Raw genomic sequence first — 25,158 nt, forward strand, 5'->3', positions numbered from 1 at the left:
CCAGCTCTACACATACTGCACAGTGATCCTATCTCATCTCACTCGGCACAGCCATGTCTTAATCCAGAATGGAGCCTTCTCTGCTCATTTGAAGAGGGAGCTGCTCTTGTCGGGATGCTCAAACAGGCTGCCCACTTAGACCTTCCCAGGCACATGGCGAGGGCCGGTCCCCACAAAGCACAACGTGGTAGATGCCAAAGAATCTCAGTATCCCACAGCTGGGGTCTACAATTCACTATCCCATTCCCACGCTGAGTAAAACTTGTTTACTGCCTTTGAACACTATCTTACTGAAGCCTTATGAACAGATGCACAAGATTAACCCAGAAAGGTAGTAATTATACTTGTTACTTACATAAAGACTTAAAAAGTTATACTGAAACAATAACAAATTAAACGCTTTGGCATTTCTTACAAGGCAATAAGTGTTACTGTTTACACTTATTTCAGTAGAAAGGAATTTCATTCATGAATTTGAATTTGGCCTAAAAAGGCAGATTAAATTTCACAGAACTGACAAAAAAAAAAAAAAAAAAAGACTCCTATATACTCCTATATCTTTGCTGAATGATTTCACTTGACCCTAGCCTAAGTGTAAAAAGTTCATCCTAAAATTATACGTAGTTGGGAGAAAATCATTTGTTACAATGAGCACTGGATACTTCTGAAAACACATTCTCATCACTTCCAGTAAAAAATGTTGCTCAAAAAGATACCAAAGACCAGGGCTACAAAGTTTGTTCATTTACTCTCTCACTCCAAGTAAATAAACCTGTGCATATCTTCAAGAAGACACTTTAAGTTTCCCCTGCTCATGCTCTCGTTAGATTAGTAGTGAAGTATTCAGTATCCTGCAGCATTGCTCCAGTGACTTTGTTAGGATTTAGATTATTCCTTCTGGAGCCTAATTCTGCAATTTGCACTCACCTTTTGTGTCATTGACTAAATAAGTAGTTCTGGGGAGTACAAACTGTGAGTACTATAGAAGAAAGCAAAAATGACATAATCAAAATCTTATTAAATGATTCATTGTAAACAATACAGTAATATTTTATCCTAGTGGCTTTTTATTTTGCTTTATTTATTATCTTTTCTAGTAAAGGAGAAATGAAAACACAAATTGTTAGACACAACACAACAATTGTTATAAATTGTTGTGATGGGTATTTTTGCTTAATCTCTGTAGAAATGGGTATGTTGTTCTAGATTACGCTTGATGTTTCCTACTGTATTATTCAGTTTTATAGCAGCAGCATAGTAATACATGAAAAACACCATAATGCAACTTAAAGATACAACATTTTTGAGGATACCTGCATATATATGTGTGTATATATACATGTATACACAGAGATACATGCATATACATACATAGTGTATACATMCATACATAGAGAGTATATACATACACGCTCTATTTTTTAAAACATTGTCTGTTATTTTTTTAAGTGGTTGGGAAAATATTTTATTGCCTCCAAAGAAAATACAGCAAGACATTATCACACAATTTATTTTGGGAATATTTCAATGATCTCCTCAAAGGATTCTGCACCTCCAATCTAATTTTTGTCAAAAAAATATTTAAAGCACAAAATGGAGAATAATTTGGGCTAATTCTCTCTCTGGAATTGGAAGGCTGCAGTACTACTAACTGGCCAGCAACAGGGTTTTCAAWAAGTAGTTACTCGGTCTTAAGATTCTCTCTATAGATCTGTCACTAATAATCATGTATCTAAATATACAATGTACACAGATGATGGCACTAGCTACAGGCACCAACAGGATATTTAATTTCTACATGATTTTATGTATGGTATGTCCTCRAAACATATTACTTAAAATAGTTAGCATCTGTTAGTGCTTTCAGGTGCTGGGTTTATCTGTTTTATAATTGTATATATAACCGCAACCTCTTAAAGAGACAAATAATCACCCATGAAACAATGCAGCTGTACTTTGCATAATTCTCTTGTACACATGATTACATTAGCTATAGTTCTAACAATATATTTAAGTATTCTGTAATTGATAACATACTCATAATCTGTTATTAAGAAGCCCAGTTATTTGTGTAAAGAAAAGTATGATCTCATTGTATTTGCAAACCGCACGAATATTGGCCTTCATGCTACCGTACAGCAACACTGACTCTTAGAGACATCATTTAACTTCGCTGCTCTTCCTTGAAAACCACTGGAGGGCTGCTGTTTAATTTAACAACAACAATAACAACACGACCAAAATCGTGTCTGTTTTTGTTACTGAGAAAGCAGCTTCACAAAAATAGCTTCTGTCATCACAACAGTGAGCTCCTGACTAGTAAATACAGCACCAAATAACGTCACAGGAATAATTACTAAAGGTAAGCTCTCCTTGCCTGAAGTGTCTCTGAATCTGTGCAAGTATTTCACAGATAAAGACACTTCATTTAGACAGCCCTTAAATCATTTAAAAGAAAAAGAAAAAAAAAAGAAATCCCAGGTCATTATATGTTGAAAAGGTCTTCCTCATAACACTCTTTCTCATAAGGGAAAGCCGATTTTTAATTTTTGTGAAATAGCATAAAATAAAAATAATGATGTCTGATAATGACACTAAGCACTGCAAAAATAAAATAAAGCGTACATTCATTGAGCTCCCAGGGGGCGGAGTCCTTCTGAAATAGGTTTTATTTTTGCAATTCAAATGCATCATAAGCACTTTTTACTCTTCTTGCCACCTAAGCAGGAGGCAGTCAGTATATGGAAATACATATACTGAAATCCAAGTTTTGGCAAATATAAGATGAAAACAGTATTTTAGCCTGTTAGGGCTGTTGCATTTTTTTACATGCTAGAATTGTAAAACTATATATTACTATACACTTTAAATGTTTGTGCATTTTATTTTCTTTAACAGAATACAATTGGAAAAAGCTGCATGCATCTTGTTGTCTTTGCACAAAATTTGGCAGGCCAAAATAGAAAATATAAACAATTCTGCAAAATTCCTGTTTAAAAAGCAGATATTTCTCTGCACAAAACACTGTGTACATTCTCCTGCATCATTGTCTCCTATCAGAAAGCTACCTTCATTAAACATGCATCTAAGGTTTTAAAGATACAGATTTATTATGGCTCTTTCTTGTGCAGATTCCACACTCACTTTGCAGCATGGTAAACAGATTATTCAATTACAGTTCTCTTGTTTTCTTTAGAATATTAACATTTAAAATATACTCTATCGGTATCCTATCGTTGACAGATAGCTAAATGTAGCATAAACAAAGACAAGCTTCATGTTAGGTCTACGTACAACACACCTTTCTACAGATGAATGACTACTTATAACAATGAAAATAATTGTGGCACTGTGCCTGTCAAACTTCGTGGCCACTTTCTGGTAAATATGTACACGTGTTTGTGCACAAAACATGTGAAAATTGTTTCTGATGTTCCACTATTTTTTTTCAAGTGTACTCAGCTATGAAAACATATAAAATACACTGACATTTAAATAGAAATATTCTATGTACACCCATACCTATCTATTCCTATATACAAGTATGTGCCTATGTAGATTTATGAATGTAAACATTCAAATATTCTCAAGCCTCCAAACGATCAATCGATATAAACTGAACAAAAACACTTTAGTGTGTCTTGTGTGCATTTTTTCCCTGGTTCATTGTTTCAGTGGTACGCACTCAAACACCTAAGCTGACACAGGTTTAAGCGTGTCTTTATATTAAACGTGCCTAATGCAGGGCCAAATCCAGAGTCCTTACTGCAGACACAGTTCTACAAGCTACTTTATACAGATTTTCATCTTTTAATGCCCCTGCTCAGGCTAGCCTCCCACTGCAGACACTGGAGTTCACAGGCTTAAAGACTGGGGCCTTAATTCTCCAAACCCTCCAATCACAAAATTCCCATTGGCTTCAAAAGAAATTCGACATGCACAAGGTTTGCAGGTTTGGACCCTGATTAGGGGCATCTTGTTTTAAATCCGCCAGGGTAAAGCAGAATTAGAGGACCAGCTTGTGATCCCCATGCTCCCAGTGAGCAGTGCTTTACCCCACAAGAAGCGCTGCTGAAATCAATGGAGCTACTCAGGGAGGAAAGCGCTATGGGGGGAGARGAGCTCATAGTCGGAGCTTGGAGTAATTCAGGACCATCAAATGCCAGCCCACAATTGTCCCAGTAAAGTACGTAAGTAAACACTTCAGATGGAAGAGGTGCAATATTATTAATATCAACATTTGTAAAGCATATGTTTGTGGACTCTGACAGTTGTCATTGACAGAACTCGTACAAATGGGATTTTTGACAAAATAATTTGCTGGGTTACAGTTATGTGGTCATGGCAAGATCTATGAAAAATATATATAAAAACAACGCCTCCTCAACGTAGCTCTCTCCTCCTTAAATAATTCTGTGGAGCTGCCCCTCCATTGCAGGTTTTATAGGGACAAATGAATGCAAGTGTTAACAAGGCCTAATCTTCCCTTTTGTATTTGTTTCTTCATTAAGCCCTAACTAGGCGCTTGCCTCGGCATTGAGGATTTGATGAGAAGATGGTATGACAGGCTTGGCTTCTCCCAATGCAGCTGGCACTGCTGATGCCAAAAGCCGGAGCCTGTTGTAGTGGGATCAGGAGAGATTCGTTCGGAGCGCGGTTTGCCTGTCACTTTCCCATCCGCCTCGGCGGGCTCGGCTCCATCGCTGAAGCCCCTTAATGAGAAGTGCGGGACAATACCAGTATTGTTGTTTCCAGGCAGAATCTTGTGGCAAGAACAATCGCTGTTTACCCAAGCATTTGTGCTAGCCCAACTCTGGCGATAATTACTTCTAGAGCCTCTGATTAACTCTGCTCTCCGCCTGGGCACAAAACAGCTATTGAGCTAGGCACAGGCCAACCTTTCTATCTCTCATAGTCTTTTAACAGTTTCCCGAGTATTGCTCAGGCCTCCCCGCATTTGGCACTGAAACAACAATGCACCTTAATTCGCACTCGCCTCATCTCTAGCCTGGGAACAAATGGGAAATTTGTGCCCTGCTCTGACGCTGGAGATGCAACACACACACACACACACACACACATGCACACACACAAAAAAGGCTATTTTGAAAAATACGCCTCTGATTTCACATCCCCGCTTTTCTTTGCGATTGCTAGTACTAAAAAGAACCTTCTAATTAGCACTGGCATTTCTCAGCAATTTATCCTTGTTAAATTTTTACGGCCAAATATATCGCACAAAATCCTAATGAATTGTAAGCATCGCAAGAACGCTGCTAGGGACTTGGGTCTGTTTTTGTAAACCAAGCAAAATGGAACTGTTGCTGAGTCTATTGCGAGGATGCTGGTAATAATTTTAGTCTGTCAAATCACTCGGTCTTTCCTCGCCCTCCTCCCTTCATATGCCCCCATGCAGCCTGCTGCTACCGCTATGCAAAACACCATCATGAATATGCGTAATTATGGAGATTCATGGTAATTTTTCAGGGTTATCCGATGTGACGTTTATAGGACAGCAGCATACATCAATTTAAACGAGAGTGACAAATATCTTATCCTTTTTATTTCTATAGTATTTTTAATATTTCCTTGGTCTCTCCTGGGAGCAGTGTGAACTGGTAGGAATTTGAATAAAATATTTTAAAAATCAAATACTTTACTAGCATATGCCTTTTTAAAGATTCAGGCTTTTTATATACATGTGGTATGTGTGCATGCATGTAAGAGAGCTTGTCTTACCTTAAGACCAATTATTTACATGAAATGAATAAAAGGCTTTCGGTAGATATTTTACATGCTATTATTACAGTACCTAGAGATAAGAACGGAGAGTAAAATGCCTCTTATACCGGACTGGTTTTGGAAAATGAGTTTGGTCTGCCTAATTACTCCAATAATCTGATCACCCACCTGAGAGAATGATTTAGCAAGCTTCTCTTCTCGTTTTTACTTTAAGTGCAGACTTTTGAAACAATGACAGTAGATTATCTGCTGGTAACTGTGGCATATTGAAATTATGTTCAAGATCAGTTGCACCTCCTAGAGGTTTGGATATGATTTTTATTAMGGAAATTAATTGGGACCTAGCCTAAAAGTTTCCTATTTGTAACGATTACCGTGATCTTTGTTCTGCATATTTTAAGGAGCTAGCGCATCAATTAGATCCTCAAATTCATGATGTGATTTCATTAGAAATCGGGAAAGCTACTTGCAGATGAAGGAATAAAGCACTGTAAGGCCTCAAAATATCAATGGATATTCACCATACATAAGAATACAACAAAAAGCAAAAGAAAAAAAGAATAACAAAAAAAAAAAAAAAAAAAAAAAAAAAAAAAAAAAAAAAAAAATTGCCTGTTACATTGCAAATACAATATACTGGATACTGCTATGAAGCTAATTATTTTTAAAAAAATATATATACGTTATTTAGGCTGGCACATGCCTATAAATATTCACAAAACAAAACACGCAATTTCAGTGCTGTATAAATCCTTCAGTCTTAACAGAAATTGTTCTATGGCTATATATCTGAACAGATAAAATGTTGCAGGCCAAATTAAAACAAAAACAATGCTCTAATTTTAATTGTTTATGTTCTTAGTAGTACTTATTCGCTGTTCATAAAATTTAAGAGTACGCTTCATTATGTCATAAATGCATAAATAGCATTTGCCCTTACCAAAAAGAAACAAATATATTTTTTGCTTGATTCATCATTCTTTTGCTGATATATCCTATGGAATTTTTCTAACGGATATAAACTTAATCCCGTCCTTCAGGTGTAACATTGTAGTGCAGGAGAAGTCCACTAAAAGTCCTATCTTTCATTATCGCATGAGAGCTCGGATTTTATTGTGGAAATTATCCAGAAGGTAATGAAACAATGGAATATATGGGAAGCCTTCATTTTATATAACGTGGGAGTATTAAATCTAGCATTTTGCATTTATTTGTTTCAAGTGACTGTATGCATGTACAGTACAAAGTTCACTGTGACACTCTACAAAAATAACATGCATCTGTGCTATTGCTCATGAAGRAGGAGAAATATTGTACATACCTAAATGCATGGGTGTACACGTGGGTGGATGCTTGTGCATCTAATCTGAACAAAACAATATGGCTCCCAAGTATTATATTTTTAAATGACAAAATTTATAATCTGACAGAACATCCATGAAGATCAAGTGGATGTCCTCATGTTTGTTTTTGCCTTTTTTTTTTCTCAGAAAACATGGATATTTGAATACATAAGGGCAAGAAGTTTCTCTGTTTACTTTGAATAGACATGTAGCATTCAACAGTCATAGAAGGAGTCGCTAAGATTTATCCTGCTCTGCTCTGCGTTCGCAAGGAGCCCAAGCCTGACCACGATCCCTAGTCATGGTTGCACACTAGTGAATTGAAAGCTGGCCCCTAGAAGATGCTCAGTGCCTTGCAGATATGAGACCACAATAAACATGTGGGCCTTTGGCTCACGTAAATTGCCAGCAGCCCCGCTGAACAAAAAACCCTTGGAAATTTCACATTGGCCAGCGATTTGTCCTAATGCGTTTTCAGCACATTTGGGAATGATGGTGTATTCTAATTCTTGTGGAAACAGACATTAAACTGGGCTCGCGTTCGTSTCTCTTCGTTTTCAGCTTTCAAACTAAGCCAAGTTTTAAGAGTGGTCCAACAAAGGCTAGAGATTTGGAAGTAAGGTTTAATTGGATATGCTTATTAAGGCCCTGATCCTGCAAGACACTAAGCAGCTCACAGAAGGTACCAACATCCTCAGTCAAAGTCATCAGAAGGGAAATCTGGAGAGCAGCATCTTGAAAAATTATAATATGTTCCTTTAAATTAGTGACACGTCAAAGCACTGTACTAGCTCTCCYGTTACAAGCCAAGGCTCGGTTTATTTAAAATTTTGGTAAAATATTAGGTTCTGAGCTTGTAGCACTGCCAGCTGTTAAGCCTGGAACACTAAGCATCACTGAAATATTTTATGAACCTATTAAGTGACGAAAATGACCTAGTGCTCCATTATAAATTCACTACATGCATGCTCACATGTAACAATTGCGCATATTTTCCTCACTGCTTGAAAAATACTAATTGCTGCATACAGTAGGCAGGAAAATGCATCTGTCTATATAGAGATAGACAGGCGTAAAATCTTTCTTCTCTATGCATTTATAGGKTTTTTTCTTCAAAGGATTGTTTTAATTTGTTTTAAAAATCGCGCTCCGTAATTTTATTTATGGAAAGTAAACTTCTGGAATTAAACGGACATATTTGCAAATGCCATACGCTGGCTGCGACAGATATTTTTCTTTTGAATTGCTAAGGAGCGAAATACAATAATTTGGTGGCAAACATCTGTCTAGTAATCACGTCCGATAAATTCGCAAGAAATACAGGAAAGATATTTATTTACAGTTACCGCTAAGCCGGCCTTTATTTATCTTAGGAGATTTTTCATCTACGAGTGGAAAACAAACTTTCCTTCAAGAGGGCTGTGAACCGAATAATAAATGTCAGGCCTAAATCCCGTATGAAAATCAGGCGGGTTTAATCCTGGCGAGCCTGCCGCATGCAAATGCCGGCGCGGCGCGGCTTGCCCGGCCTGCTGCGGCGCGGCGGCCACGTTGGCGGCGCGGCGGCCTGCGCGGCCTCCCCGCGCGTCGGCCTCGGCTGCCCGCCCGCTGCTGCCGCTGTCGCCATCGCCATGTACCGCGGCCGTGGGGCCGCCATAGCGCCCTGTAAATTAACCTGACATTTGATGGCGGGGGGGGGGACCCAGGAGCTTACAAAAGGCACCGAAAACAAAAGGCGCTCGGCCCGCACTGCGGGTGTTGGGGGTTTGGGAGCTCTGGATGGGGGTTCTGCCATTGCGAGCCACGCACGGAGCCCTCGTCGTCGTCTTTGTTAAGCCAGTTCCGTCACTCTTTGTGAGCGCCTCGGCATCCATCAAATAAACAAACAAAAAGGGCCCTGTGTTTCCCCCATGTAGCCACGAAGCCAAATGCTAGCCCGAAAGCAGCTCGGTGGCTACGGGCTTGCCTTTATTTCCCATCTTTAAAATTGCAATATTGTTAAATGCACTATTATTAAAAGCTAAGTTGGACCTATTAATATTAATTCCCCAATAATAAGGTGTGCTACATAACTAAAACATAAATAATGTAATGCTGGCATTGCATGATTGGCATGTACCATGCTAAACATACGAGATATGCAAGCACAGTTGTAGCTTGAAAATATTGTTAAAGTAAACATTTCAATTTTTTCCTTTTACTTAAAGCTACAATTCCTACACTTCTTTTTTTTTTTGGGGGGGGGGTGAAAATACTTGAATCAAAGACAGACTATTGATGAAATATTAACTGATCCTTTGACTCTCCTTGCGATACAGCTAGCAATAGGATACAGAGAGGCATAGCATATTTAAGCTATTAGACATGCAGGAATGCTATTATGCTTTATTGTGTCTGCCTGTCCCCACCTCCCTTCCTCTCCCCCCACCTCTACCTTCCTCCTCCTCCTCCCGCCTGCTTTCACACACATGCACACACACACGCACACACACACACGCACACGGATGCACACTCACTCTCTCCCCCTCTCTGCAGAGCTGGCAACACTGCATCTCACAAATGTCTGGTCTTAYGGTTTACAGGCATAGAAGTGTACTGGTAAAATGCATAATCTAAGCATCTCTGCTCCTTGATATTCATGGATTTATTTACAAGTCCCTGTGTTCTACTTTTTTCTTTTTCTTTTTTTTTTTCCCCCTCTCTGTTTCTATGGTTTATATTACTGGCATGCCTATATTCTTGGGGGAATTTCAAATAAGAATTGAGATATAACTGGCAAATATTCTGTAATGCAGTCTGCATTTCCATAATTTAGCTTTTTTTTTTTTTTTTAAAGAGACAATTTTAAAGGGTTTACAGACTTATGGATATATGAAGAGTATTTTGATTGGCTTTTTTAGTACTTCAACTACTTAAGGTTCAGTTTGTATAAAATGGCTGTAATAAAATGAATTTATGTACACAGATATGCTTGTGTATATGTAAATGCATTTTGAACGAAAAAGTTCGTAAATCCTTGTCAATTGTGTTGATTAAGCCCCACACTCTGACATTGGCAATGTTAAAATTTTACACAAAAGAGTTAAAGTGATAAAGAGTTATTCTTTTCAGTTTTTCTTCTGGTAGCAACTAAAGAAAGGATTTAACTAGCTGAGAGGAAGTCATTCATACTTAGCTAATTTTCACTTCTTTAAGAAAACCTCTCAGTAGCACATTTTACAACTGCCAAATGGACATTTCCATCCTGTAAACAGAAGGACATGGGCTATTTCTTCAGAGATTTATTCTCTAAATATTTACAGTCACAGCATCAATTCTGCAGATTCTTGCACACAAGTAACTATATACTTACCTGAGCAAATCTCTTAGTATCAATGGGTTATTCATATGAGTAGCTTCTTGTAAGTGAATTTGCAGAATGAGGCTCTCACATTAAAAAGAATGAAATGTGTATTATTTATTTTGTTGTGGCTTTTCTGTTTTTCTTTTTTTTTTTTCCTTCAGAAGTTCAGTTGTGAAAATTATTCCTTTCCCAGGATTAATTAGTCTTGCTAGTCTACATCAATAAAAAATAATATACACTTATCATGTATAGTACTACATTTTTCCCCTTTCTCCTATTTGAGGTAACAAGATACTCCTCCTAAATCCACTATCAGTAAAATACTACAGGTCTTAACATAGACACACTGTCTCGTTATTAAATGAGAATAATAGCTTTCAAAAGATAGTTAATTTACGGACACAAGCAAAACAATCCACATTAACATTATTCTGCCTGAGATTAGAGTGTTTTTTCTTTTCTTTTTTTTTTTTTTTTTTTTTTTTTTTTTTTTTTTTTTTTTTTTTTTTTTTTTTTGTAAGCAAGCACAGTGTTTTTGCAAGACATTGCCTCAGTAGTAAAGCAATTTACAGAGGTGGATATTTTTAGACTACATTCATTTAGGCAGGGAAAAAAAAAAAGGCCGTGCAGTAAGATATACATGTATTTGTAATTCATATTGTTGCTGTGCTTCTATTGTACTCTAAGCTTCCATCATGGCTGAGAGATGGGGAGCTGGCATCCAGACAGTGCAGCAGGGGAAAAAAAAAAAAAAAAAAAAGAAAGAAAAAAAAAACCTCATTGAAAACACAAATAGCAGGGTTTCTCCCTCTCCTCCATTATCCCCGCTAATTATTACCATGCCTTTTTTATTTAAAAATAAAGGTAATAGTTGCAGGCTAGAAAGGTATATCTGGATAGTCTGTTAAATAATGTTATTAATCCTTTTGGCCCCAAACAGAAATCTTTTCAGCCTGGTCTTTCAAGAGCCTTAGTCTACCCATTCAAAAAGATGACAGAAAAAATGAACTTGAATGTGCAAGCATTAAACATTTAAATTCTCTACTCCTTGGTCATTATACTGATGGCCATATTTTACACGCTCCCCTCCCCCCGTATGCTTTTGCTGATTTTGCCTCATTTGCATGGCCTCATTATGCATATAGCCTTTGTTCTACTGATATAGAATGCGGCACAGTGACAAAGCAAAACCTAAGGACGGAGATAATTTTTTTTCTCGTCTTCAAAATCGTTCCAGCCATTCGACACTTGCGGTGAATTTATCAAGATAATTCAACCTTAAAGCAGATGCAGGATCTGGCTTATGAAATAATAACAGGTTTACAGTTATTTAAGAAATAGAAAAGCCAGTATCTAAACCACCTTCAAAAACCTTCAGTTCTAATTCTAAAATGATTTTTTTCCCCTGATATTTATTTAAGGCAATGGTAGCTAACAGGTAAGATATACTATTATTTCTCCATGAGATATTTGTCATATACCCATCTCTATGGATCTTAAGTGATATTATAAATTATATTTTTGAATAGCACATATAAGGTTCAATACGAACAGCTAACCTTCAATTTCAAGGGTTCCTGCTTTCCTTGGATCTTAAAACAAAGAGACTGTATCCTGCAAGTGTATTATTAATTGCATGTTTTTGTTACTGTACTAAACATATTTTGATGTTATGGAAATTTGGGTCTGACTCATCCAGCTTTAACCGCTGATTTTAGTGGATCCACTAACCAGAGGGAAGGTTTCAGAATCAGATCCTTGGTTTCTTCCATCCAGCCCTCGGTGACAGAGTTTAACATAGCCCCTCAAAAGGAAATCATAAACTGTTCCTGACTGCACTAGGAATACAACTTGGCCCAAGTGACAGAAGCATAATCTTGCATGATAAAAAGCATTTTCTTTGATTTCAGTAGAATTTGAGGATGTAAAAGGAAGGAAGAATTTGGCTCAGTAAGCTTTAGGCTTTGCATCTGAGGACCTTCACCTCTGTTGAATTCTCTCACGGAAGATTAACCATTTATTTAATCTCTAACATCCTGTAGAAAAATTAATAAATACGTCATTAAACTTCTTTTTAAAGAAGAATGATCTTTAGCAGTGCTAAACTGATTGGTCATGTACAACGCCATGATCATCACCTCTTTTCTGGAAGCCGCAAGACAAACATGTATTTTCCTTTTGAAAAGAGGGTATCTCTCGTGTTAGTCTTAAAGAATATAGCCCTGCCCTCATCTCCTTGTAGGACATCCAGGAGATGCTATGGCAAAATAACAGTTCACTGACCTGATGAGGCACAGATAAAATAGCTCCATAATTTAAAAGAGGAAACATCTCTCTCCTTAGGATTGTCCTTAAGAATCTATCTGTGCCTTCTTGGGAGTTAACACAATTACTTGGTTAAAATGCTGCATACTTCCTTTAAAGTGCTTTTAAATGCTACATAATATTCTGTTTCAAATATTTCTTGCATTAATTAAGTCATCTTTCATGCATGAGGTACAGCAGTTATTTTTATTTGTTAGCACTTATTTTATATGGAACACAGTCCATAAACACTGGAACATACAATCCAGGAATATGTATTTTGGGGCTGAGAATTTCAAAACAAGAGTGAAACTACTGATTCTTCAATACATCTACACCAGTCCGCCATGCACAGTCCATCTGGGACTAGAATTTTGTTCTTCATGGTTATAGCTTCATATAGGTTATAAATGACGTTTAGAAAATGTAACCCTAGAGTCTTGTCTTGGCATGCATATTATTATGCTAGTTTCCTAACAGTAATTCGTCTTTGCTGCATGTGTGATTGTCAGAACAGCAGTGAACAGACAGCTCCCCACTGAACAGGGAGCTGATAGAGAGCCCATCTCTTCCCAACACAGGAATTCCTGAAAGGAAGTCCTTACTAAGCCCAGGCAGGAGCTCAGAGGTGACCTTCAGAATCACCTGTTTCTCTCTGTTGTCTCTCTAGGAAGTCTGCACATCCTTCCTCATCCTACAATAAWGCACTTCTTGCATGTAATGAAGTTTTAGTCTGAGGTGCCTAAGAAGCCCTTCTAGATCTCACCCTAGAAGCTTTTCCTGTGTAAGGAAACAAGATCAAGCTGGAGTATTATAGTCACAATAATCAAATTGAAAATAAAAGAAAATAAAATAAACTCTGGAAAAGTCAGCAGATCAGTGAATATATAAATATCTAAAGCAGAACCTTWGCCTATAATAACTTGAATATAATGGTACTTTTCCTTCTGCTTCTTCCAGTAAGGGATACATGGACTATATCCTCAGTTGACTTATTCTGGAAAAGCTTTCTCTCACCAACTCAGTACACCCGCAAGGCTAAAGGTGCCTTGGCATAACTCTCAGCCTCTGGAGAGCTGGGGTTTTCAGTAACATGAGCTTTTCACCAGTATACATCCTACTTCAAATTGCTGAACGAGTCACGCTTCAGAATTTCAAAGGTCAACTCATTCCATAGTGAAGCGTTTAACTTTTACAGAACCTTTTGGATGTTGTAGTGTTTCACGCAAATGCACTAGCCAGGATTGCACGTTTGCAAATTCAGGAGAACCAAGCTCTTGGGAATGAGTGTGCTTTCTCTCAGCAGATTATTATGAAAATGACAGAAATCAGTCGGCTGAGGAAGAATTTTAAAGGCAATGTGGCTGTGAGTCATCACATTCTTCCAAGCTGATGATTTTGAAAATAAACCAGAGATGAGAAAAACAGGCCTAAAGGTAACCCATCTGCACACCCTACCTTCCTACACCCATTAACACCATACACGTATGAGACAGGGAAAGCAATTGCCTCTCGCAGTAGGCAAGCGGTTACAAAGAGCATCCTGCGAAAGTGCCAACTCATATAAAGAGCAAGTATCATCCATACCAGAACAGCTCTTTGGGCCTACGCACAAGGCATTACTAGGCCTATGCACAAGGCTTAACAAATTGTGTGCTGTTACTGCTCAGAAATAGTGAGCGTGTGCTCAGAGATAGTGAGTTAAAGCTATAACAGGTAAAGGGTGGCATTGAAGACGGTCATCTTTTCTCATAGGAAGTTGTAGGTGACCAAGCTGGAAAAGTTAGCACAGGTTATATGGCCCAGACTACAAGGATGTAAAGGACAGACAAGTACTTAAAAAAAAAAAAAAAAAGTTAATATTGATATAAATATATGTAAACATCTCTTCAAAATGTTTCATATTATATTTATAGCCATTTAATTAATAATTTTAACAGTAGTTATTAGTTATCTGTAGCCTTATTTGGATACACGTGGATATGGTATGCTTCTTGTCCCTCACTGAACTGCTGAAAAGTACTCTTTAATGGTAATGTTTATGAGTATGAATGGAAAGCTTTCTGTGGGTTTTGGGGAATATTTGTTTAAAGTTCACTGTTTTTTTTCCGTTTTGTTGCAATATTCATACACAGATGAATAAAGCAAATTACATGGAATCACAATCATTCCTATAAAGAGAATTCCAGTTTCTAATGCAAAAAGGAGGTGTACAGCTTTAGGCACGTGGAAGTTCTCTCTGCAGCTGACCACTGTGTGTGAGCAGGGAGATAAATGTGATGGCGTTCTGTTTGGCTTTCACATCAGGTCAATTCTTTCCTTGCACCAATTGACTTACTCTGGAATCGGCACTTCTAGTGCTGAGAGACTCTGCCTTGCAGTTATTGTCATCCTCCCTCACGGTGCTGCTGATAGTGGGTGGAAACGATACTGAAGTTCTGGCTGTCAAAATCTAACCCTTATTTATACATGTGCAAATACTCATCCAGATGCATATATTTTTATGTGCTATTGTTAGAGCCATATAAACGGAATTTCACTGTTTCTGAAATTTGAAAAACTTAAATTCGTATTCACACAATGTATTTGAAAATATTGTATAAATGCAAATGATACTGTATTTATCTAAGTAGATACTGATTTTTTTCTAAATGCAGAACCAAGTACTTTTATCAAAAAAAAAAAAAAAAAAGAAAAAGAAAAAGAAAAAAGAAAAAAAGCTGCCGTTTGTCACTAGTGATACAGAAATAGTAGCCTGGTAGTAGCCTGGATTCAGTTACACTGTCATCTTTCAGAAGTTTGAGTTGAAGGTGGCTGAGCTACCAACATGAAATATGGTGTCAAGATGCACTGCATGCTGACAGGATTTGGAATGGGTAAACATTAGTCAGTAACTTTCCTAGAACCTTAGTTTTACATAATACCTTGAACAGGATACCTAAGCAAAAATACATTTATTAAAAAGCTAAAAAAGTCATTCAAGTACTCAAAATAACATCTCTGAATCCAGTCTTGCAGTCTTAAGACAGATCTCTCAAAGGCTATCCTTGCTTTCTTATTTTTTCTGTCTTTTCCCGTACTTCTAGCACTATTATAGCACTAATTAAAAAAAAAGTTTATGACAACACAGCTAGGATTTAGGAGACAAAAGCCTCAATTCCAACTTCTTTATTTCTTTTGGATTATGCTAGGGTGACTTCTGCTTAGTGTATAGACTTTATTTCTCAGTGGAGCTGGGTAGTCCTTTCCAGAGTAGCAAATAACTAACGCTTTGCAAATAAAATAACCCAGGGTTACACAAGTTCACTTGCTGTAGAGCTACAAATAGAATCTAGACCTCAGTCACAATGGATTTCATGCTGGTTGTACCAAATCATGTTCCTCCTTGGGGCGTTTGTTACTGCTGCTAGAGCACACATTACTCCCAGCACTAGCAATAGAGCCTGGCGCTACCCTGTATTTCACTGCTGTCTCTGTTACGTTGCTCAGAAGCCAAGTCTGTGTTGTATCTCTTCCCGAGAGCTGCCCGCACACATTAAATATCTGACCTCAGTTACCGGTCACTCCGCTCACTCAAATGAGAGAGACCTGGGGTAAAGCTTTGAAGATCTTACCTTTAAGTGCTGCTGACTGAACATGCAAGAAAAGCAGTATGTAATCAAAGACTAGCATAACGGTTACAAAGGAAACTTTAATTCTTGTATTTTTAAGCTTTTAAAAGCTTGACCATTCAGAATTCTCTTTTAATATTATTTCTCCTATGTGAACTTACCACAAAACTTTCAAACCCATAATTTTCTAAGGTCTTCACATAAAGAGACAGGGTTTTCATTCTTGCTATGCCAGCCATGTAAATTTAAGTGTAGATGTCCCCATTCCAGTAATATATAGTCCTTAGAAGAATTACTACAATAATTCTATAACTGATAAATTATAACCAATTACAGCTAATTAATTAAAACTGAAAAGTCTTTTAGATGTGAAACTACATATGTGATTTTAGGTTACTTCTGATATTTATTTTTACCATTTGCTTTTACCTTGATTACTAAAAATAAAAAGTATCCTTTTTCAGGATATCAGAGGTCATTTCATTATCGAGCCATTTTGTTTCAGAAAGAGGGTTACAAACAATAAGCAGTAGGTTGTATCTGTCAACTTACATAGTGGTAAATTGTGCTTACRTAACCTCCAAAGTGGCAGAACTTTGCAGAGGACTCTTAATTTTATGAGGAGGTAGCCTTATCTAAGATGAATTCAGCCGCTCTCCTTCCATGGGCCTATACAACAAATTCACCACAAGACTGACATATTTTGCAAACTCAGATGAGACATCAGAATGATTGAGCTACATAGATTAAAACTGGCCTGGATTCAGCCAGCCTAAATTCCATGCAAGACCGTGCACCAGTCCTTGCTATTGCCTGCTTCTAGACACCGTTGCTGTGGAGAAAGTCAGAGTCTGCCCCGCAAGGAATACAAGGAATGGGCTGTTCTTGGGTGAGAGCAGGACAGCAAATCTTCATTACTGTCCAGAAAGTCCCACTTGGCAAAGAAATGTTCATTAAGGCCAAGAGAAAAAGAGTTAAGAGGAGAAAGAGCAGAAAGTCTCTATGCTAATGTTATTACACTTCTTCAGGAGATGGACTACCACAACACGTTCAGACATCTTATTGAGCCACATCAGTCCAGCTAAACTAAGCACCAAATTTGTCCTATCCAAGCTATCTTGCRGAAGTAAGGCAAAAAAAGATACTGTTGATTGTCTTGTTGATTCTTATTGTATTGCAAAGAGTTAAGGTAGGGCTTCACTGGTATTTAGATAAAACTCCACCAAATCTCTCCAGAAGAGCAGTGGTATAGTTCTGTAAATTAATTTTCATTCCTAAATGCACTCAGTGAAGGCATTTAGCTCCTCTCCAAGTAGCTAAATTTTTGCAGGATACTTCCTTTTATCATGTTCTAGGTATGTTAGTTACCATTGGTTTTAGCAGGTACCATGGAAGGTCACTTAACAAAACAGTAAGATGAGTAACAGCATCAAAATAAGTTTGAGATCCTATGTTTTCAATACTGCAAGCAGTATTATGATTAAAAGTACAGAAGTGATTATTATTTTGTTGTCCTTTAATAAAATATTATTTAAATGAAGTACTCTCTTAGTAGGAGATTGACAGGGCATTTGCGCCTCAAGTAAGCATCTAATCTGCCTCTAGAATTAGAGAGCTCTAGAATTTATGAGGGATGTATATACATAAATACCATTATGTACATAATTTCTCTTAAACAATAATAACTGTTTATACATATTGGGACATATTTTGGCTTGGCAACAAGCATGCAGTTGTGACAGCTATTGGAAAATGTGGGCATGTACGCTAAGGCAACATTTGTCTTGATGAGGTGTTAATATACCCATAAATCTCACAAATAAGTTGTAGTACATAGGACATTTAACCTTCTATTAACTTGCATATACATGAGTTTTTGACAGCTAAATGAAACATCTGAAAAAGTTGTGAAAAACATCTTTGTTCAAGCTTTTTCTCAAAAGGTGTTTGATTTTTGTTGTCTGTATTTTTGGAATTACAATGCCTTTACTACTAAAAATATGGTTTTTCATCCCTCTGTTTACAGTGCTCCCACTGAAATTGAGTCAAACCAGACAACTGAATGAGATTTCTGAACATGGAAGTTTTATGTATTGTTTGTAATGTGTTTTAGGATATTTTAACATGTTATTTGATAACAATAAGTGCCTTCATGGAGATTTTTCAAGTTGTATAAGAGACAGAAAAATGCAAGGGTTACCCCTCCCCAAAAAGGCAACAAAAGCCTAACACACCCATAATATCATTAAAATCCTACTGATTTGTCTCACCAAAATTATTAGCAGAAGCAGTGAGCATTTTGCACCCCAGACATCTTAACAGCCATTCATTATCCTTTACTATTGTCAACACAACCAATTTTTTAAATACTCTATAGGGAGGAACAATTAGTGAAAGTTATTACATAATAATTAATATCTTTTCAAGACCAGACTGTTATCCAAAGTGAAGAGGGCATACATAATTTATGTAACCTCAAGGAAGCAGAATGAGACCGATATACCTCAGACCTCAGTGTATATGCTGCTGCTTTATAGCTGCAATCGTTTAAAGAAAACATTTCAAAAGAACATTTTAAAGCAATCAAATTAGTTTCCAKGCATATCATTGCCAAATCACACTTGCCTTACTTCTGTGTATAAGCCCCAGTAGGGTTGATTCTGCTCTCATTTTATAATCAGGCTTACCCTACTATAAAAATCATTGCAACTGAAACCTCTTCTGATGTATACCAGGTTAAGGGAAAGCAGAATCCAATCGCTTTTTCTACCATGAAGCGTAGGTCCTTGCAGTATCAGACTGTACAAGCTTAACTGTCCCCATTCTCATTTYAAATTGTCTGTTTTTCTTTTAATGGGACCTCTGAGGGTTGTAAGGGCTCTACAAATTAACTGGAAGCAACAACATTATTGTATTTGCCATTATTCTGTGGGCTGTTAGGTAAATAACTTTTTAGTTAATCTTCACAGCAACTTCAAGAAGGTGCTTCACTGTGACAGAAGTCTGCAATATTATTGTTAGCAAAGCTGTCCATCAGCTTTTGTCCTGCACCTTTCAGTTCCCTTGACTAAATATCCCTCAGAAGGGAATTTAAGTTTACTATGTCTCATAGAATGATGATCTCCCCAGGTTTACCCCCTCTCCTGGCCTTTTTTTATTTATTATTTATTTATTTATTTGGCTTCAGGCATATAGAACTTTTGCCAGGCTTGACATTGTCAACACACAGTCAGCTGGACATACATCACTTGGGCTTTCTTGCCTTTCAGCAGTGTTACCTTAGATTGGCAGAGGAGACCTCATGCTGGTCTAATTCCAGGAATAATTCCAAACAGACATCTCAGTCATTCTCCTCAAGAAGGTAAGCTACCAGCTGCATACTGCTCTGAAACATAGAATTATCAAGTGTATTAGACAAAGATGTTTGTTGTAAAGCGTCCTCATTTTTCTTGTTTAAATATAATTTTAAAGGACAAAATCTTCTTCATTCTACGTGCAATACACTAATGCAGACGTGTGCTTATCTACCAAACGAAAATGAATCATTCATTTTATAGATAGCAGGACACAAAAATAATTACACATTAATGTTTCAGATATTTGGCTGTTTAACATTCTTGTTGTAACAAATTCATTTATATTCGAGTAAAAGGACAAATGAAGTAGCAATATCAAGTGGCCTATGTATATGAACAGCACTGGAAAACCCTTAGTTTTAACCCTAGTTCTGATAACATCTTGTACTTGACCTCTAATAAACTCTTCTACGTCTGTGTGTATCCCCATTTCACAGGAATAGAGATAATAAAGATAATTTACTCTTGGACACAGTGACTGATTGTGAGGCTTATTACCTCAGTGTATATATACACACTATTTTTAAGGCATTATGCAAAAGGTGTTGTTATTAATGGAGATTCATGTACGCAATCTCTTTCAGAAGAGTATTTACTGGAATCAAAATTAGATTAGAGCTTAAGGAACTTGTAAAATAACTTTGCAGGAGTAAAAAGTATCCATTTAGCTTAGATTTTATATATACATACATATATAGTACTTGTTACCATTTTATCAGTAGTAGCTCCAAACTACCTAACATTTAACCTAAGAGACAAGAATAATCTATTAGGCCATTTTTCAAGTGCATGGATACAGGAAACCTACATATTTAACCATCTTGTTAATCTGAGCATTGGGTTTGTATTAGAGTTCAAACTTCCTTAATCGTTTGCAGTGCCCAGGTGCTGATTCTGTTCTGAAATTGTTCTACTGTCAGAGAGCTCCATACACAGGAAGCCTCTGACCCGCATCTCAGTTCGGCCCTGTTAGGCAACAAGGACTTCGTCACTTAAGCCACTAGCCACTCAAAACTCCAGATCCTGATGCTCTGCATGTAGAAAGGCAGACAGAGCAATTGCTAATCCCATATTCACTACGAAAAGTATCTAAAGAGTTACAAAAGATTAGTCTTCCATTAGCACTAAAGTTCAAATAATCGTAGTCTTGTTGACAGGCCATGCAGAACTGGAGAGAGGGAAAAGAAAAAAAAGAAATAAAAGAAATAAAAGAGAGAGAGAGAGAGATAAACAGAGAGAGAGAGAGAGAGAGAGACTTGAGCCAGGTAGGCTCCAAACTCAGAGTAGTGATAACACCCAAAACTTCTTAGAAAATCTTAAATCTGATTGTGTTCATACCACATACATACAGTGGAATCACATCAAAGTCCTACTTCAAAGCACACCAAGTAAATAAAAGAAAGAAGTAGACTACTGAAAAACACCTGCAAATAGCTTGTGTTRAAACACTGAAGTTATATAAGTAGGATGACAATCTTTTATACAGCAAGCTGTAAAACCTAGGAGTTGTCCTCTACTCTTTAACCTAAGTTTTGGGTCTAGGAATCTTGGATTTTGGTTCTCTGACCTTGGTTAAAAATAAATTAAAAAAAAAAAATCACATACTCCAATTTCCACAGCGAGTGGGAAAAATATATAAATATATATACACATATACATACATGCACACACATTTTTGAGAACAAAACTAAAAAGATGACACAGGATAGGAAACCTTAGTACAATTAATGCCTATACTTATTTGCATACTGAAAATGGGCTTATGAGTGAACATGGGCTTTATACAGTAGAGCAACTCACACTTTGTCCATTGTCATATTTTTAGCATAAGAAAGGCTGGAATCACATATTCCTGTAGGACAGACTGTTCTTCTCTCCTTTATAGATCAAGAAGGGTTCTCCTGTATTTTTAAATTTCCCCTTTCTGAGGACARTTTCTTCTAATTGCTGAAGTTACTTAAATTGGCTTCATTCACATATGCAGAATCACAACACACAAGATCAAAAAGTGACCTTTAATTGCAGCCCAGAGTTCAGCAGAGAGAAACAAAAAACAAAACAATAACAAAAAATAAAAGCCACACAACAGAAAACCACTACAAAGATGTGAACATGGAAGAAAAATCTCAAGACCCCAAGGCTGAGAAATTTTCTTTCTAGAATTTGGATTCATTGAGGTTATGTAAAAGAGTACATCTTTTTTGGAATTCATTAGATAAAATTACCATGACAGAATACTGCACTTGAATACTGTCCTAACATAATAATTACTTGCTTTGTAGAACTGTATACAAAATACATTTTAGTATGAGCAGTGCTGAATTATTATAGGATTGCAGGTAGCACATGTAACCCTTCTAAAACTGAGAATGTCTCAAGCTGAGAAAAGGATGCAAAGGCATTCACCATTTACACCTCCAAGACACTACCATTTATACAAGACATTCAATGGAGCACTGTAAAATAAGTTGGGTGTTTTTTTTTTTTTTTTTTTTTTTTTTTTTTTTTTTTTTTTTTTTTGCATTTTACATTTCAGAGGTATGCAAGTGAAGTATAGGCAGAAACATCCACTATCTATGTCCTCCAGATATAGTCATTCTTTGCAATGAAGTATGTTAGCATACAAAATATGAGAGTATACTCCTGCCAAAAATATTCCTCATCAGTGCTTTGGTAATTTTTTTAAAACATATTCATTATTGTCTTTCCACTCTACCCCCTTCAAAAGGGATCACAACCAAAACCACTACTGTACCTTAAAGAGCTGCTAATCTTCCACCATTCATATTCAAGTTTCTCAGCCTTTAACCTCCRCCTTTCAGCTCCAGGTTGCAATGGAAAACATACTTGTTCTGTATATTTGCATAGCTGCCATGACAATGCTGTACTGTATATACCCATGATACATATAGCTACTTCATAAAGCTATCTCCCCTTTCGAGCACCACGGCACAACTAAAGCAAGTGAAGTCAAGCACTTGCGTTAGGCTCTGAGCTGTCAAGCACCAGCGCAGGGCGCACCAGTGAACCCTGCAGGACTCCACACATTTCCCTGGAGCCAAGATGCCTACAGGATAGAGACCTTTGCCATCAGTTAAAGCATAAATTATTTCAGCTTTGCTTCTAAGTCTATCTATAAACAAAATCCAGCTTTCTCCATCATTGCAAATGGTAAAAGAACTGCCACTCAAAATTGGAAGCACCCAGCCATTCCTGATATTGATAAAACAAAGGACCATTCAGCAGGAGCATCCCAACCCAGCTAACCCTTTGGAAAACACAACTCAAAAACAGAAGCTAAATCACAAACATAGTGTCAGCATTTTGCCTTTACCTCTGCTATCCTTAAACCATTCCCATCAATATGCCAGTTTACAAAGAACATATTCTTCACTATGCTCCTTACAAGCTGTCTCCCCATTGCTCTCCCTGAGGATGAGGGCTGCTCTCTGTGGAACAAATGCTTCTCCAGGCAAAGCCACAAAACAGGGCACACCTGTGCTGGGGCAGTCGCACAYAGAGGTAGCTATCAGGCCTCCTAAGTGCAGTTCAGCAAACAAGACCTCAGTGCTGCAGTGCCTATGTTTAATGTTATGCATGTGAGTCATCTGAGTACCCTGAAGGGGACTCTTGCATACACGAGCACTCGCAAAATGGCGAATGATATATTTTTAATGGACAGGAAGGAGCAGCTCAGAAGCTGAATCTCTTACAGCTCTTAAGAGTTTTCTGTTTTTTTCTCCTCATTGATTCACATGATATTATTTCTAGTCTTTAGTTTGACTACTTAAAGTAAGTAAATAAAGTAATAGGTCTGATTTGGGCTGACTCTCTTTAGCCAAAAAGAAAAAAAAAAAAAAGAGAAAATGGGGATTATCAGTAGGCATATATGTTTAAGAAAATTCAAGGCTGACTTTCCATGTGTTTAAACACATACAAACACACACATACATATATATGTATATACATGTTCATACGTATACACACCCCAAGCGTATTATATTTAGCTGGGTATATGTTAGGTTCCAAATTACTAGAATCTCTTTATCCTATGAAGGATAGAACTACACCTACAAAAAGATTCATTAACTGGGAGTATTCAAGAGATTATTTTTATTTCTTATCACATGTGTATATGATTCTTCCACTATGTACTGAGTGAAGAAAATTAAGTCTCAAACAATTTTTCCTTAGTGTATGAAAATCAATTTCTCATAAAGTCAGATTCTTAATGTAACTTCAACTTCTGGAAAATACAGTGCAGTGAAAATCAATACTTTCCCACAGATTCTCAGGCTCTTAAAACTAAATGTTTCTAAAGTTCCTTGACAAAATAAGGAAAAAAACCCACAAATTTCATTAAGGTCATCCGAAAAGACTGTTCTAAATAATGATTTTAGTTACAAATGCCATATAATAGATTTTAGCAAGACATTTATCAACAAATGATAAATGTTAGAGTGTTAGAGATAAATGATAAATGCTAGAACTGCAACTATTAGAAATGCAAACTTGTAATTTTTAGTAGTGATAAAAACAGAATATTTGCCATACTAACGGGAAGAGGTTTCCCTTTCCAATGAAGATATTAAACAGCCCCGTTTGTCGGTCCAGGCTGCTTAACAAGGGGTGTTCCAGTAGCAGCAGGTTCAAGAGAGCGCTGCATGACTCATCTCTCCCTCCCCAGGGCAAAGGCCCCTTCAGCATCCTCCTGTATGTCAACATCCCGCTGCTCCTGTTGCAGACACTGAGCCTCCTTTGGAGCTCGTTCCTGCTCTGACAGCAGCCTCAGGCCCTCATTGAGCTGCCCGGCTCCAATCCAGGTTTCCACCGCCCTGCAACAGCCCCGCGCCAAGCGGCTGCTGTTGCCCAGGAGATGCTGCCGAGGAGCGCGGCACTCGCTGCCTCTCCCACCTGCAATGGCCTCGCTCGCACTTGCTCCTCACACTTGCCTTTTCCCAACGCAATTCCCACGTAGGAATGGGGACGGACAAGCCAGGCCCTCTGCGCAGTGCATAAAGACCCTGAGGACAGGATGCAATGCACACGTTTGAGCTCTCTCTTCCCAGGTGATACACAAGGGGGCTAGTGATGTGACAATTTTTCCACCAGCGCACTACCACCGTGTGCTGTGGGCAACAGCTGTATGATTAGACGCCTTCCTTGCCCAGAAGTGACACATGAATACTGCTTTCATTAACAGCACAACCCCTTCCAGCAATTCCATCGAGTTATCAACACTGCCTCTCATTTTAAGTATTTTTGTTCTTCTTTCCAGATTCTGTGTCAAAATATCCTTCCTTTGCATTCCAGCTTTCCAGGAGGAGTTTTCAAGATGGCCATGCAAACGAGAAACCTTTGAGAAACCAAGTCGCTTTCCACAATTTTCTTTGTATATTTGCTCCCAAAATGCAAGAAAAGTAATCTAAAAAGTCCTGAAAATAAACTCACAGTCCTAG

General features: G+C 37.5%; 1 long non-coding RNA gene across 3 annotated transcripts in view; it reads right to left on the reverse strand.

Annotated features, from left to right (window-relative positions):
* LOC112945610 overlaps nucleotides 1–25,158 on the reverse strand; it is a 122,141-nt gene that overhangs the window by 45,793 nt on the left and 51,190 nt on the right. For 2 of the 3 annotated variants that reach the window (XR_003249047.1, XR_003249048.1), the window contains exon 7: nucleotides 19,622–19,723. The exons of the other annotated variant lie outside the window; for it this stretch is intronic. This is a non-coding gene — a long non-coding RNA (uncharacterized LOC112945610). The remainder of the gene's footprint in view (nucleotides 1–19,621; nucleotides 19,724–25,158) is intronic. 3 annotated transcript variants of the gene reach the window in all.

This window comes from Nothoprocta perdicaria, unplaced genomic scaffold (genome assembly GCF_003342845.1).
Source record: "Nothoprocta perdicaria isolate Ctin4 unplaced genomic scaffold, notPer1 scaffold_194, whole genome shotgun sequence".
Classification (NCBI taxonomy): Eukaryota; Metazoa; Chordata; class Aves; order Tinamiformes; family Tinamidae; genus Nothoprocta; species Nothoprocta perdicaria.